The 15,921-nt window shown below is 49.1% G+C and overlaps 1 protein-coding gene across 3 annotated transcripts in view; it reads left to right on the top strand.

Moving 5' to 3' along the window:
- Nucleotides 1-15,921, top strand: part of TLR8 (toll like receptor 8) — a 36,354-nt gene that overhangs the window by 6,662 nt on the left and 13,771 nt on the right. Inside the window, exons 2-4 of one of the 3 annotated variants that reach the window (XM_066248862.1) lie at nucleotides 3,025-3,179; nucleotides 3,496-3,662; nucleotides 10,244-10,296. The gene's annotated coding sequence lies outside the window, so the exon portion shown is untranslated. The remainder of the gene's footprint in view (nucleotides 1-3,024; nucleotides 3,180-3,495; nucleotides 3,663-10,243; nucleotides 10,297-15,921) is intronic. The other 2 variants (XM_066248861.1, XM_066248863.1) reach the window with 2 other exon arrangements.

Raw genomic sequence — 15,921 nt, 5'->3', positions numbered from 1 at the left:
GAAGCCTGCAGAGACCTTGCCTTGTCCCTGAATCTGTGCAGTCAGACCAGCTGCTGGAAGGGAACAGTCCCGTTCATCATAATGAAATGAGCTTTCATTTAGTTTAGCTGGCCTGCTAGGTACAGTTGCACAGGTTGGTCATGGCTGAAGGTTAATTCAGTGAGGCTATAATCCATCCGTCCCTCCTTTTACATAGCTCTGCACTCTGATTTGAGGCTACCCAGCCCACCGGAAGAGTGCCTTTAGCTAACTTGTTCATCCGGAGGGCCACCATTCTCCTAATGGGCACTGGGGCATTGTGTAGACTAGCACTGTAAGCTTTTGTTTGAGCTGAGAATAGTCCAAGTGGAGAAGAAGTGGCCGCGTTAAGAAGGGGCGCAATGGGGTAGGAGTGAGGCAGGGTGGGAGCTAAGGCAGAGAGGGTTCAGGAGGACTGGGTTAGGGCACCCATGTATGACAGAGGAAGGAAAAGGGGGAAGGAGGACTGTGAGATTGACCATACCTGTCCCTTGTGGCTGAGTCCTGCAGCTGCCTTACCTGTGACTGTGCTGAGCAGGGAAGGGCAGCTTGCTGTCCCCTCAAGAGCTCTTTACCTCGTATAAAACCAATACAGGCTCATGTCAGACCTGGCCTTCTGTAAAGGAGTCCTCTTGTGTATTTCTTCATCCAAATCCTTGCTTAACATATTTCCTTTGCATGACTCCTTCTACTTGAGCTTTTTCTATATTTAATATTGGTTTTGGGGGGGGGATAAACAAGGGATTCCTGACACCTGCTATTGTCCAGGTCCTGAGGTGTCTCCAGGACTCTATGATATTTCATATGGGCCACTTTGCCACAGCCTTGGCATGGAGAGGCCATCTGCTGCCCTGAATGCTCTGGTTCTTGTCGACACCATAGGAAAGGGGTGTGCCCAGTGCCCCGAGAGTGGCTGTCCTGGCCTCCTGTGGACCACAGCTCAGACATGAGTGAATTTCACAACAAAAGTAGCCATAATGCCAACTCTACTTGTTGGGTGCTTACCCTGCGCCAGGGACTGTTCTAAGGCGTCCACATACATGAACACATATAATCATCAAAGCTATCATAGGAAGATGATAGTGTTATTCTTCTCCCCACTTGAGAGATGAGAAAACTGAGGGTCAGAGAGGCTCGTCTGCTGTTGCTGGTGATTGTGTGTTTGGGACATCCATGCTGCCTTGTAGACTTGCCTGGCAGGAACACTTAATGACAGATCGTCTCCAGTTTGAAATCAAGATCTGTGTCAGCGTGGATGGCAAAGGAAAGAACAGGGGAGCAGATGGCCAGGAGCTTTGGCCCTCACAGGGCAGGACAGGGAGAGCAGAGCTGGCCACGGAGGGCGTTTCTGGGCTCAGGCCACGGCTGCTTTGTCCGGCCACTTTCCTTGGGGAACTAAACTGCTGGTTTGCAGTGCCGGTCCTGCCCTAGTGTTCACTGCATTTGCATTTTCATCTTTTGTGGTGACTGGTTGTGTGGAAAACCCTGGGAAGGCTCATTTGATTTGATCCAGTAGCTTGTTTTTATGAGTTTGCCGGGCATAGGCACCAGACTGTCGGCGAGTATAACCCTAGCACGCACCGTGCTTTATGAGATCCCAATGAACTGGTCTATGGGTGGGTGACACATTGTGTCCCAGAAGCTGGGGCATGTGTGCCTGGCTCTTCCGGACGGGCTGAGCACTGCTCCAGCCTGGAGAGACCTTCCTCAGTACAGACTGAAAGTCATCTTTACTCCCCCTTTTAAACCAGTTCTGAGCAAATGTTTCCAGGGAAACCAAGAGACTGGGTGGCAGCCAGGTGAGACCCTCCAGCTGACTGTCGTGATGGGTATTGTGGGTGAGCCCACGAAGCCACGGGCTGTATTTCCTGATGTCATGCCAATTGTTCTCAACTATGCACTAGGCCTTGCAACGCCTGAGGGACCAGTCTTTACAGGTCTGTCTGGAATGGGCACCCAAGCAGATGACTTCTGAAAGGCACTGCTCATAGCAAGATTTCCAAAGCCCATAGGTTGTCCCAGAGACAGCTTATGCAAGGGCGGGGGAGCCGAGGGCCTGGGGAAGCAATATTAATTCTGTGTGTGTGTGTGTGTGTGTGTGCGCGCGCGCGCGCATGTGTGACTTCCTGCCCACCAAGGCCCCAGTGTGGTTTCCTCCGTTTGAAAGAGTGTAAGGAAAGATTAAGTATATTCTAATCTATTCAATTCCAAATGATTCTTTTAGTTGGGGTAGGCAAATGTTTTCTGTGAAGTAAATAGTTTAGCCTTTGAAGGTCATGAGGCAAATTGAAGACATTATGTGGGTACTTACAAAATAAAAGAGAAAGAAATCACATACTTGTTTAATAATAAAATTCAAAATAATCGAGTGCAGTTAGTTTTGTGTAATATTGGGCTCATGATGAGAAGAATGGGATTTTTTTTTATAATGTTTTGCCTAATTGGAGTTTAAAGTTAGTGTTCTTTATCATCAGGTCGATAGCAAATGTTCCTCCATCGAAGTTCTTCACCTCCGAACCGGACTCGGCCCACAGGCTGTGGTTCTCTGATCTCTGCTCTCGGTTAAACCTCCGAGGCCCTCTCCCTGAGCTCTTTAGCTACAATTCACTTATCATGCCAGATCAGGAAATTCAGCTTTCCTGCCTCACGGATGAACGCTTATGCTCATCCATTCACTCACTTATTCATTCAGTGAATGGTGACAGGGCTTATAGGATGTGCCAGGTGCTGGCTGAGGTACAGGGACACCAGGAGAAAGATGTGCTCCCTCTCTGTGGCCACAGCCTGGGAGAGGACAACACCCCCCTTGCATGCGCTGCCTTGCAAATGTGTGGAGCAGAGATGAGACAATGAAAATGTTATTTATGTCTGCGAATTATGTAACAAAAGATGAGTTTGGGTAATCCTAAACAGAGTACAACTTTGTGGCAAACTTAAAAAAATATACCCCAGAGTTTCTAAGTGAAATGAAAAATGTCCCCATTTCTCTCCCTCATTTTCTCCTAGTCCTCCAGGTTAGCCCCCGGTCCTTCTCTGCAGAACGAGCTGCTGTTAACACTGACTGTGACGAGGGTCTTTGCCGCTGGCCTGCCTCCGCCTATGCATCCACACACAGACTCACAAAAATACACTGGATAGCCTGACCTGTGGTGGCGCAATGGGTAAGGCATGGACCTGGAACGCTGAGGTCGCTGGTTCGAAACCCCAGGCTTCCCTGGTCAAGGCACATATGGGAGTTGATGCTTCCTGCTCCTCCCTCCTCTCTCCTTCTCACTCTTCTCTTCAAAAGGAATAGATAAAAAAATCTAAAAAAAAGAGAAACAAACAAAAGATCCACTGGATATGCCCAGCTTGGGTTAGAGTTAAGTCGTTTTAGAGATGACTTTTCTCCCCCAACTTCAGTTTTGCAATTTTAAAGCACAGTCAATAAATGATTTGGCAACAGTTAAGAAAACACAAGTTCCCTTCTTTCCATAGAAACTTCTGCAAACCACGTGCATGGTTCCACGGATGATACAGTGAATGCTTTCAGGAAGTTGGTCAGTTTCTCTTCTCGTGTGCACCTAACATGCAGAGGGCACCGCTCCGCAAGGCTGCTGGGGGCTATGGAATGAGAAATTAGAACGGCCGACAACACAGAAGCGGTAAGCTATTTCTATTCCTTTGACAAAGCTTTCCAACAAAATATGTAATTTCTAACTCTGAAATGTGGTTTGGTGGCCAGTGGTGTGAACAGAGAAAGTGGTGGATGGGCAAATAAGCATTAAAATGTTTAGTTTTGAAACAAGGCCTGGGATGCAGGAAATTTTATTTTTAAACATTTACTGATTGATTTTAGAGAGAGAGGATGGAGGAGGGAGAAAGACAGGAACACCAATCTGTTCCTGTATGTGCCCTGACCAGGGATCAAACCAGCACCCTCGGTGCCTCAGGATGATGCTCTAACCAACTGAGCTGTCTGGCCAGGGCAGGTATGCAGGAAGTTTAAAAAATCAAATGCATTGGTCTTATTATTTCGGACAGGAGAAGAAGCAGATTCTGACAGGAACTGAACTGGATCAGTACTTACTGGTCCTTCCAGAAGCAGTGTTCTCTTCTAGAAGCCCAGGGTTGGCAAGAAGTGGGGAGGGAGGGATTTCGCCTTTGCTATTTCTACAGAACAGGCCAAACTCTGTCCCCTCAGGGACACACGGCACTTGCTGGCGCCTAGGCAAAGCCGGAAATTAATATACTAATAGGAGCTTAATGTTTGGTATTAATTGCTACTTGTCTTGTTTGGAGAGTTTAAGGAACATGCTACTATTTCTAAAATTATATTCTCTGGTGTTTAGGCATAGCAGGTGGTCAGTTTTTGTTATTTTCAAGAACTGGCCCTGGCCGGTTGGCTCAGCGGTAGAGCGTCGGCCTGGCGTGCGGGGGACCCGGGTTCGATTCCTGGCCAGGGCACATAGGAGAAGCGCCCATTTGCTTCTTCACCCCCACCCCCTCCTTCCTCTCTGTCTCTCTCTTCCCCTCCCGCAGCCGAGGCTCCATTGGAGCAAAGATGGCCCGGGCGCTGGGGATGGCTTCTTGGCCTCTGCCCCAGGCGCTAGAGTGGCTCTGGTCGCTCGCGGCAGAGCGACGCCCAGGAGGGGCAGAGCGTAGCCCCTGGTGGGCGTGCCGGGTGGATCCCGGTCGGGCGCATGCGGGATTCTGTCTGACTGTCTCTCCCCGTTTCCAGCTTCAGAAAAATACAAAAAAAAAAAAAAAAAGAACTGCCAGATTGAATAAACAAAGCTTATAATTTAAAAAAATATGTTTTCTAGAAAATTTAATAAGATCTAAGAACAATTGAAAAGTCTGATTTCAAACGAAGCTCATCCAAAATTCACCCTATTTTTTCCACATTCATTTTGTGCTTATTAAAGATCTTGGAGTCATTTTTTAGAACCACTTAATGTATCTTCAAGTTTTAAGTTAACTTTTGCATCCCTTTAACGCCCATTATAGATCTTGTAGTAAATTAATTTTGCACTGACATTTTATAATGCTTTATAAAATGACTGGAATGGCCCATAAAGGAGCGGGCCAACTTGCTGTTAGTAAGCTGCCTTGACTGTGGATTAGACTCGCAGAGGGAGTTTTAAGAAGTTCTGCTCCCAGGCCAGACCCCAGACAAATGAAATGAGAACCTTGGGGTGGGACGGCTGGGCCCCATCGCTTCCACCTTCCCGGGTGGCTCAGTGTGCAGCCACAGATAAGAACCACTGCCTAGAACAGCACCTGAACAGCCCTTTTGGTCCTTCTACTAAAGAGTACAGTCCCTGGCAGGCGTGACGGCTTCTGGAAGATCAGAAGCTTATTCGTGAGCCCCTTGGTTGGATTTCAGAAAACAAAGTAAAGCATACTAGGTATGCTTTATCTGCAAAGCCGAGGCTGTGCGGCAGGGTGAGGGCAGTTGAAGTTCGCTCTCCTTCAGTCACTGCTGCGCATCCTTTCAGATGATAGTCCTGAAAGAGAGCGGGGGTTTATTAGACAGGAGGCTGCCTCATGGACACCCAGACTTCTGGAGTATTGCGTTGTGTCTCATAGGGAAGGATGTCATTACCCAGCGTAAGTCTTTGGAACGAAGTTGGATGTTGTTTGTGTGTCTTAGTGTTGCCCCCAGAGTCTGTTGAGGGACTGTCATTCCAATGGAATGTATTTGAGTTCAACTGAGTTATTAAATGGAGTGGAAGGATTTGTTATTTTTAAACTATTATCCCCAATTTATGACAATTCAGGGCTATAAGGACACAGTAAATTTAAATGCATAACCCATGGTTCAGGGTCAGCATTAGCAAGTAAAGGCTGCGTTGACTTTTCAGATGGTTACAGAGAGCTGCTAGTTGGTGCAGACATGTAAAATCAGTGCGTTTCCAGTTGTATGGGGTTATGGAGTGCTCTGTGATAGCCTGATCAGTGCAGAAAGACAGGTGGGTAATCCACGCCAGCATTTGGATCTGGAAGGTTTCAGGTATGGCTCTGATGTCTCTGCTGATAATCGAAACCAGATCACTGCTAACTAGCCTCTTGGTTCCAGTCCTTCCAATTCGTTAACTACTCAGGCACACATAGGCTCAATTACGTCTCTGCCTGCTAGCATTGGAGTGACCTCGGGTAAATCAGCCTCTCTGGGCCTCAGGTTACACGTCTGCAAAGTGGGGGCTTATGATGCATCCGCCTCACTGATTTGTAGGAGGACTAAACAAGGAAATACTCTCGACTCAGTGTTTGCCTCAAGGTAAAGCACTCACCAAATGCTCCCTACCATATTTCCTGGAATTTAAACGGCAAAAGTTTTTGTATCTTATATATATTTATGTATATATTTATGTATATATTTATATAATACCAGTATCCATCTGTTCATTGATATGTGCATTTAATGTGTTAGTGCTTTCTTTAGTCTTCCCAAGCCATTAATGAGTTCACTGAATTTGGATGAAATATGGTATCTATTATTGGCTAAAATAAACTATTAATTATCAATTTCAGCTAAGGTAAATCCTATCTGTACAACCATTTCTATATTAATTTACTTCCATAGTCAATATAATCAACTATAAATGAATCAGCACCCATTAAAATTAGAAGTATTTCCAGTCTGGCAAAAATTCAGGTCTAGTGGAATCTCACATCATGCCGAAAGAGCTAAGTAATTAAGTTGGGGGGGGGGGCTTACTCATCTCTTATAACCAATAGGTTCTCTTGACACTAGTGTGAGGGGTGTGAGCAGTACCCATCCTGAGAAAGGGGTGCCGCTGGGGAGACGGGCGAAGACAAGTCACAGCTTGGAAAAGGAAGTTTCTGAAGAGAGGAGGAAGGAGGCAGCATGGCAAAGTCTCTGCTTGCAGCCTAGGAAAGGGTGAAAGATCAAAGCCCATTATTCCAGAAAGGCCACTTTAGGCATCTAGGAGACCCCTTCGCCTTAGATTGGGAGAACTTGCAGGATTTACTTTGGCATCGCCTGGTGGGATCTGTCCTATTGAACCCAGTCTCTGCCCGGCCTACCGCCCTCACGCAGCCTGGGCTGGGTTCTGGGGGCGCCCCTGGGCTCATTGACTCCCTGGGCTCCTCAGCTATGGCGGACTTTCCCGAGCTGTTCTCCACGCTGCACTGGCTGTTAAAATTGTGTGTTTGGTGTCCATTGAGGCAAGTTGAGCAGGGAGATCTGGGCAAGGACCGAGACAGCTTGTTTTCATTGCACCTTTGGCCCCTTCCATACCCGAAGGAGAGAACTAGCTTTCTGGGTGCCATGGACCCAACTGAAAAACTGGCTCTGCACGGAGAAGAAGAAAACAGTTGTGAAATCATTTCTTCCGTAGCTAGCAACAGCTGTGTTTGGCAGGGAGGGGAAGTTAAGCAGATTTCTTTGTGTGATTCATGTGCTTCCTTAAGAAATGGGCCTTGATTTTTTCCCGGGTGTTCCAGGGTCACAACACCCAGCGAAGGAGCCAGAGCACTCAGACATGGTCTTCCTCACTATGATGTCCTGTGTACTGAGCTCCCTGGTGCGCCCAGGTTTGTTTGTGCAGGGTGACCTTGTCTCAGCAGTGGCGTCCACTGAAAAACTCTTACTTACCTGCTCTGTTGCCTGCAGCTGCCATAACAGAGTACCGCCCACTTGGTGGCCAGAAACAGAAATGTATCCTCTCCCAGTTCTGGAGGCGCGAAGTCCGAAATCTAGGTGTTCTCAATAGGGTCAGTTCCTTCTTAGGGGCTCACAGGGAAACTCAGTCTCATGCCTTTCTCCTGGCTTCTGGTGGTGGCTGGCAATCCTCGGTGATTGTAACTGAATCCTTGCCTTGTAACTGTGTCCCTCCAATGTCTGCCTCCATCTTCACATGGCCTTCTTTCCTGTGTTTGTCTGTGTCCAAGTGTCCCTCTTCTTATATCAGCCATTGGATCAGGGCCACACTAACCCAGTATGGCCTCATTTTCACTTGATTCCATCTCCAAAGACATGGGAGGCACAGGGCCTAGGGCCCATCATATCTTAAACAAAAGTTTTAATTTTTTTAAAAATCAGCAAAATAATGAACACAATGCAGTCTAGATTATATTCATTTTTATATCAACTGGATCATAAAATATAGTTTTTACTATTTTTCAGTGGAGAGAGGGGCCCATGGAAGCCAGTGCTTCAAGCTCATGTATGCCGTAACTCCTGAGAACCACAGTCCTTTTTATTAGCAAGCGAGAGAGAGAGAGAGAGAGAGAGAGAGAGAGAGAGAGAGAGAAAGGAAGGGAGGGAGGGAGGGAGGGAGGAAGGGAGGGAGGGAGGGAGGGAGAGATGAGAAACCTCAACTCATAATTGTGTCACTTCTAGTTGTTGAATGATTGCTTCCCATATGTGCCTTGATGTGCGGGGGGACTTCAGTCGAGCCAGGAACCCCTTGCTCAAGCCAGCGACCTTGAGTTCAAGCCAGTCACTTTGAACTTCAAGCCAGCGACCTTTGGGCTCAAGCCAGGAACCATGGGGTCATCTCTATGATCCCACACTCAAGCTGGTGACCCTGCACTCAAGTCAAATGAGCCCACACTCAAGCCGGAGACCTCGGGGTTTCCAACATGGGACCTCTGTGTCCCAGGTCGATGCTCTATCCACTGCACCACCACCAGTCAGGTGACAACCATATTCTATTTCCTGATTTAACAAATTCAGGAATTACTAATGTGTCCCCACTGAAGGAGATTTAAGTATTGATCCACAATCTCTTATCTGAAGCCTGTGAAACAGAATTAGGTCAAAGTTCAGAAATCATATTTTACCAAGAAAACATGTTACCAGTTTTTACATATTACAAAACCCTTCGCATGGGTGTGAGTCACGCACATGGCTATTTCTGCTGTGAAAGCAGAATGCTCTGCTAAGTGGATAACAAGATGACAGTAGCCTTGGGTCTGCTGAGATCAGGTGCTGCAAGTATGTTATATAAAACAAAACAAAATCTCTGGTGCTCAGATCAGTTGTAGATTCAGAAATGCAAAGAGGGAGCTGAGGACCTATGCAAGACATAGCTGGCATTAATAAAGGGACCGCAGACCACTGTCCTGGGTGCCAGGGGCCTGATTCTGAAAACTGCCGTGTCTCTGATTTCCTTTCTCTTTTCTTTTCTTTTCTTTTCTTTTCTTTTCTTTTCTTTTCTTTTCTTTTCTTTTCTTTTCTTTTCTTTTCGAGGCTGAGAGGCAGAGAGACCAACTCTTGCATGTGCCAGGACCAGGATCCACTCAGCAAGCCCACTAGGGGGCAGTGCTCTGCCCATCTGGGGCCCTTGCTCCATTGCAACTGGAGCCATTTTTTTAGCGCCTCAGGCAGAGGCCATAGAGCCACCCTCAGTGCCCGGGGCCAGCATGCTAGAGCCAAGCCAATCGAGCTATGGCTGTGGGAGGGGAAGAGAAAGACAGAGAAGGGGGAGGGGTAGAGAAACAGATGTTTGTGTGTGCTCTGACTGGGAATTGAACCTGGGAAATCCAGAAGCCGGGAGGTCACTCTACCACTGAGCCAAACAGTGAGAGTGTTTTTTCTTTTTCTTGTGTTGACTTTCCTTTCATACTGGGTAAATTCCCAGGTGACTGGTGCTGGCTGTTATTTCACACGGAAGAGAGGGGCACCAAAGAGCAGATTAGAAGCTCCAGTGCCAAGGACAGGAAGAGGGGGTGTGAAGCTTCTGCCTCGGGTGTGCCAACATCACTGGAGATCTTTTCGGTGGTACCAGACCAGGACTTGGGTCAGGAGAGAGGCACTCACTTTGGATGCCAAATGTACGAGTCGGAGGGGGCTGTAAAGCTCAGTACTCGAGATTAATATTTTAGTGCTGTGTTTTCAAAAAGTAAACTGGCATGCCGGGAATGCAGGCTGGTGGTCTCCTTCAGTGAATTGAGTTCTATCGGAAGCAGAACCCGGCGAGGAAGTTGGAGCAGAGTCAGAATCCGTCCTTGTTTAAAATGCTGATATTTTGTCCCTCGGGGATTTTAATTTTTTTAAGTGGTCTTCATCTTGATGACTAAGTTTTTGAGTGTCCTCTTAGATTTTGTACTGTGGCCTTGCTACTGTGCCTGTTGGTTTGCCCAGCGAGGTGCCCCATCTCTTGCCCGGAGTGCTGGCGTGGGGCCCTCACAGCCGGCGCCTGGCAGAGTGCCCAGCGCCTCCTGCGCTCCGCATACAGACTGCTCCTTAACCCCAGTGTTTTCTCCTTGGCAGGTGCCTGGGCCTTCCAGGACTGACCCCAGGCTCTGGATTGACCTTCTGAGAGAGTAAGTCCCAGGGAGGGGACCAGCGGGGTCTAACGCTCATGTAGACACGCGGCCATTACACTGTGCAGTCCCACCTGGCATTGTCACATGCCTGACTGCTGCTGCCAATTCCAGAGTCTTTTCAGGCGCCCGTGACGTGAATGGACTGTGGTGGACTTTGAGCTTCTATGCTCTGTCATCTGCTGCTCACCACCTCTGCCTAGCGTCTTCCTCAATTTCGTCTGCATTCCTTCTCTCTGCTTTGGTTTCTTCTTATGCCTTCTCTGACATTTTTAGGGTCCTAGTCCTTTCCTGTAATTTTAATGGGAAACTTCAACTGTCAGGCTCAAACAACAAAAATATTCTCTCTCTCCCTCTCTCTCTCTCTCTCTTTCTCTCTTTCTCTCTCTCTCTCTCCTTTCCTCCAGACTCTCCCTCTCTCCCCCTACCCCACCCTCTCTCCTCCTACCCCACCCTCTCTCCCCCTGACTCTCCCTCTCTACCCCACCCACCAACTCTCCCCTTCCTCTCCCTCTCTTCCCCACCCTCTGTCTCCCCTTCCTCTCCCTCTCTCCCCCACCCTCTCTCTCTCCCCTTCCTCTCCCTCTCCCCTCCACTCCCTCTTTCTCTCCCACCCTCCCTCTCTCCCCACCCCCCTCTCTCCCCACCCCCCTCTCTCTCCCCACCTCCTCTCTCTCCCCCACCCTCCTTCTCTCCCCACCCTCTCTCTTTCCCCCACCCTCTCTCTTTCCCCCTTCCTCTCTCTCCCTTCCTCTCTCTCTCCCACCCTTTCCCTCTCTCTCCCACCCTCTCCCTCTCCCCTTCTTCTCCCTCTCTCCCCCTTCCTCTCTCTCCCCCACCCTCCCTCTCTCCCCCTTCCTCTCTCTCTTCCCCACCCTCTCTCTTTCCCCTTTCCTCTCTCTCTCCTCCTGCCTCTCCCTCTCTCCTCCTCTCTCTCCCTCTCTCCCCCTGCCTCTCCCTCTCTCCCCCTTCCTCTCCTTCTCTCCCCCTTCCTCCTTCTCTCCCCCACCCTCTCACTCTCCACCAACCTCTCTCTCTCCCCATCCCCTCTCTCTCTCCCCCTCCCTCCCTCTCTCCCCTTCCTCTCTCTGTCCCCCACCCTCCCTCTATCCCCCTTCCTCTCCCTCTCTCCCCACCCCCCCTCTCTCTCCCATGCTCCCTTTCTCCCCCTTCCTCTCTCTCTCCCCGACCCTCTCTTCCCCTTCCTCTCCCTCTCTCCCCCTGCCTCCCTCTCTCCCCCACTCTCTCTCTCCCCTTTCCTCTCTCTCTCCCCCCCACTCTCTCTCCCCCTTCCTCTCCCTCTCTCTCCCCCACTCTCTCTCTCCCCCTTCCTCTCCCTCTCTCTCCCCCACTCTCTCTCTCCCCCTTCCTCTCCCTCTCTCCCCACCCTCTCTCTCTCCCCCTTCTTCTCTCCCCCTTCCTCTCTCTCCCCCTTCCTCTCCCTCTCTCTCCCACCCTTTCCCTCTGTCTCCCACCTTCTCCCTCTCCCCTTCCTCTCCCTCTCTCCCCCACCCTCTCTCTCCCCCTTCCACTCCCTCTCTCCCTCACCCTCTTTCTCTCCCCCACCCCCTCTCTCATTCTTCCTCTCTCTCCCCCCCACTCTCTCTCCCCCTTCCTCTCCCTCTCTCCCCACCCTCTTTCTCTCCCCCACACTCTCTCTCCCCCTCCTCTCCCTCTCTCCCCCACCCTCTCTGTCTCCCCCACACCCTCTCTCTCCCCCTTCCTCATCCTCTCTCCCCCTTCTTCTCCCTCACTCCCCACCCCATCTCTCCCACTCCCTCTCTCTCCCCCTCCCTCTCTCCCCCTTCCTCTCCCTCTCTCCCCTTCCTCTCCCTCTCTCCTCCTGCCTCTCTCTCTCCCCCTCCCTCTCTCCCCCTTCCTCTCCTTTTCTCCCCTTCCTCTCCCTCTCTCCTCCTGCCTCTCTCTCTCTCCCTCCCTCTCTCCCCCTTCCTCTCCCTCTCTCCCCATTCCTCTCCCTCTCTCCTCCGCCTCTCCTCTCCTCCCCTCTCTCCCTCTCTCCTCCTGCCTCTCCCTCTCTCCCCCTTCCTCTCCCTTCCCATGTCTTTCTCTCCCCCTGCCTCTCTCTCTCCCCCTTCCTCTCTCTCTTCCCCACCCTCTCTCTTTCCCCTTTCCTCTCTCTCTCCTCCTGCCTCTCCCTCTCTCCTCCTGCCTCTCCCTCTCTCCTCCCCTCTCTCCCTCTCTCCTCCTGCCTCTCTCTCTCTCCCCCTGCCTCTCCCTCTCTCCCCCTTCCTCTCCCTTCCCATGTCTTTCTCTCCCCCTGCCTCTCTCTCTCCCGCTTCTTCTCTCTCCCTTCCTCTCCCTCTCTCCCCCTGCCTCTCCCTCTCTCCCCCTGCCTCTCCCTCTCTCCCCCTGCCTCTCCCTCTCTCCCCCTTCCTCTCCCTTCCCATGTCTTTCTCTCCCCCTGCCTCTCTCTCTCCCCCTTCCTCTCTCCCCCTTCCTCTCCCTCTCTCGCCATTTCTCTCCCTCTCTCCCCCTGCCTCTCCCTCTCTCCCCCTGCCTCTCCCTCTCTCCCCCTCCCTCTCCCTCTCTCCTCCTGCCCCTCTCCTTCCCCCTCTCCTTCCCCTTATCTCTCTTATTCTTTCCTTCTTTCTCCCCTTCCCTCCCTCTCCTCCATCCCACCTTCCCTCCCTCCCTCCCTTTCTCTCAGGCTCTGTTTTATTTACATAGTTCCACTTTCTATCTTATTTGCATAATTACCCTTTTCCCTGATACTTTATTTGTAGAGTTGCCAGTTCTCTCTCGCTTTTTTTTTTCGTTGCTGCTGTTTGTCTAATTTGTGTGCAGAGTTGCCCTTTGTCCTCTGCCAGGCTGGATGGCTACATCTCAGTGAGAGTACGCTCTCCCTCATTTTGTCTGGGATCCAGTTTCTTCTGGAGTCATTTTGGAACAAGAACTTCCGGTACCCACAGGCGTGGGTGTGGCCAAGGGGAAGAACTTGGTCGGGGTGGCACAGCTCCTGCTGGGGCCTTGGCTCTGTGCTCTCCTCAGATCCAGCTACATGAGAGTGTGTGTTTGTTCTGTGTTGAGGAGCCTTGGGGACCATTCCGCTCTGTGTGGCCCTGAGCTGGAGCGAGAGCCTGCCTGCTCACCAGCACCATTTCCCCCACCTAGTTCTCTTCGGATGGAGGTCATTGGGGACTTGTCAACTCAAGTCCTTACTTCAGAACTCTTTCTGGAGGATAGAGTTAGGAACCTCAACTCTTCACTCACAGCTCCTTTCCAGAATGTTCTGATCATATCCATGGCCCAGTATTTACTTTAAATTGCCACACACTCTATGGGAGGCCATTTTTATCCTGAAAATACAGTTAATTTCCCAAGGCTTCCCCTCTGGTCTCCAGTGCCGCTTTGCGCTGTTCTCAGTTGCTCAACACTATATGAGAGAGGGGCGTTTGGAATGAGATGTTGAGGCCTTAACTTTAGGCTAGGGAGGCCACACATTGTGATCCTGTCCTCTGGACTTGCTGGAGTGACAACCTAAAAATGTCCCACTACCCACAATGCTCTGTTTACCATGCAGAGGGTCTGCAGGTTGGCCTCGCCATGCCATCTGTTCCCTGTGGGCCTTTTTATAAATTAACTTTTATTTTTAATTAACCTATAATTAAAAATTATAATAGGAACCTGACAAGCACTGCCTCGGCCAGGTGATCAAGGTCTACAGTAAAAGTAAAGTTGCTAGTATGAGCCCTTCGTGTGATATGACTAGAATGACACTTGACCTGTGTGGTCTTCCTCCTCAAAACCCATTACTGCAGTCTAACCATGAGAAAAACAGACACATCCCAACTGACGACAGTCTAAATAATGATCCCATTTTTCATCTTTATTTTCTCCATCGTCCTTTCCACCATCTAACATACTACCTAGTAATGTAAACTCCACATGGGCAGGTATTCTCATCTGTTTTGTGCATTGCTATATTCCCTTCTTGAAAATAGTTCCTGAAATAAATGATAAGCTTAATCTTTTTGAATGAGTAAAAGACTAAAGCTATAACTTGACCAAGTGGTGGCGCAGTGGATAAACCATCGCCTGGGATGCGAGGACCCCAGTTCAAAACCTAAGGTCACTGGCTTGAAGCCTAAGGTCGCTGGCTTGAGCAAGGGGTCACTGGCTTGGCTGAAGCCCCCCTCATCAAGGCACGTATGAGAAAGCAATCAATGAACAACTAAGGTGCCACAACAAAGAATTGATGCTTTTCAGCTCTCTCTATTTCTGTCTCTCTCTCTTGCTAAAAATAAATTAATTAATTAATTAAAAAAAAGAATAGAGCTGCCATCACATTTTTTATTGCCACATAGTATTCCGTTATGTGAATATAACAAAAGTTTCTAATCAGACCACTACTCTTAGGCATGTAGATTACTTCCAATCCTTTGTTATTGCTAATAGCTCTGCATCACATATCCTGTACATAGCCATTTACATATGTGAGGGTCTATCTTTAGGATCTACTTCTAGAATTGAAATGGCCAAGTCTTTCTATTTTGATTGCTATTACGAATGGCTCTCTACTTTAGCAGTGCCACTGAGACTCCTGCCAGCAAGATGTGAGTGCACCTGTTCCTCCACATCTTCACCTACACAGTGGAATCTGTGAAAAATGCTATCCCAGTGTAATTTTTTGAGTGAGGTTGAGTATCTTTTCCTACATTTAAGAGATAATTTGTGTTTATTTTTTTCTGTGAACTGTGTGTTAATATATTTTTGTCCACTTTTTTACTGGGTTGTCTTCTTGCTTATGCATAAAGAGCCTTTACATATCAAATATATTATACTCTTCTCTATGGTAAGAACCGCAGATATTTTCTCCTAACTTATTGTTTCACTTTTGGCATTATTTACCATGTTTTTTGTGAGGCAGAATTTTTGTGTATATTTAAATTTTTTTTTACCTCTGCTGTATTATTTTTTTCATTGTTCTGGAGTAACTAGGCAATGCAGTTAGACAATAAAAATAACTTAGACTGCATAAAGGGGGATAATAAGATCATCATTATTTGTAGATGGTTTCATTGCTTCCCTAAGAAAATCACATGGAGAAACAACTATTCTAAATAATCAGAGAATTTAGTATAGTAATTTGGTATAAGACGAATATATAGAAATCAATAGTTTTAGTGTACACAAGCAAGACCTGTTAGAAGGTCAGGTACAAGGGACTCATTCACAAAAGAAGAGTAATGGACAGGAATCACCCTATCAGATGCTAGCACACCTGAAAACTGTAATGATTTGGCCCTGGCTGGTTGGCTCAGTGGTAGAGTGTTGGCCTGGCGTGCAGAAGTCCTGGGTTTGATTCCCGGCCAGGGCACACAGGAGAAGCGCCCATCTGCTTCTCCACCCCCCCTCCTTCCTCTCTGTCTCTCTCTTCCCCTCCCGCAGCCGAGGCTCCATTGGAGCAAAGATGGCCCGGGCGCTGGGGATGGCTCCTTGGCCTCTGCCCCCAGGCGCTAGAGTGGCTCTGCTTGCGGCAGAGCAACGACCTGGAGGGGCAGAGCATCGCCCCCTGGTGGGCAGAGCGTTGCCCCCTGGTGGATGTGCCGGGTGGATCCCGGTCGGGCGCATGCGGGAGTCTGTCTGACTGTCTCTCCCCATTTC

The sequence above is a fragment of the Saccopteryx bilineata genome, chromosome X, assembly GCF_036850765.1.
Source record: "Saccopteryx bilineata isolate mSacBil1 chromosome X, mSacBil1_pri_phased_curated, whole genome shotgun sequence".
In the NCBI taxonomy this organism is placed as follows: Eukaryota; Metazoa; Chordata; class Mammalia; order Chiroptera; family Emballonuridae; genus Saccopteryx; species Saccopteryx bilineata.
Note: the sequence above shows the minus strand (reverse complement) of the source record. Positions and strands in the feature narration are given on the sequence as shown.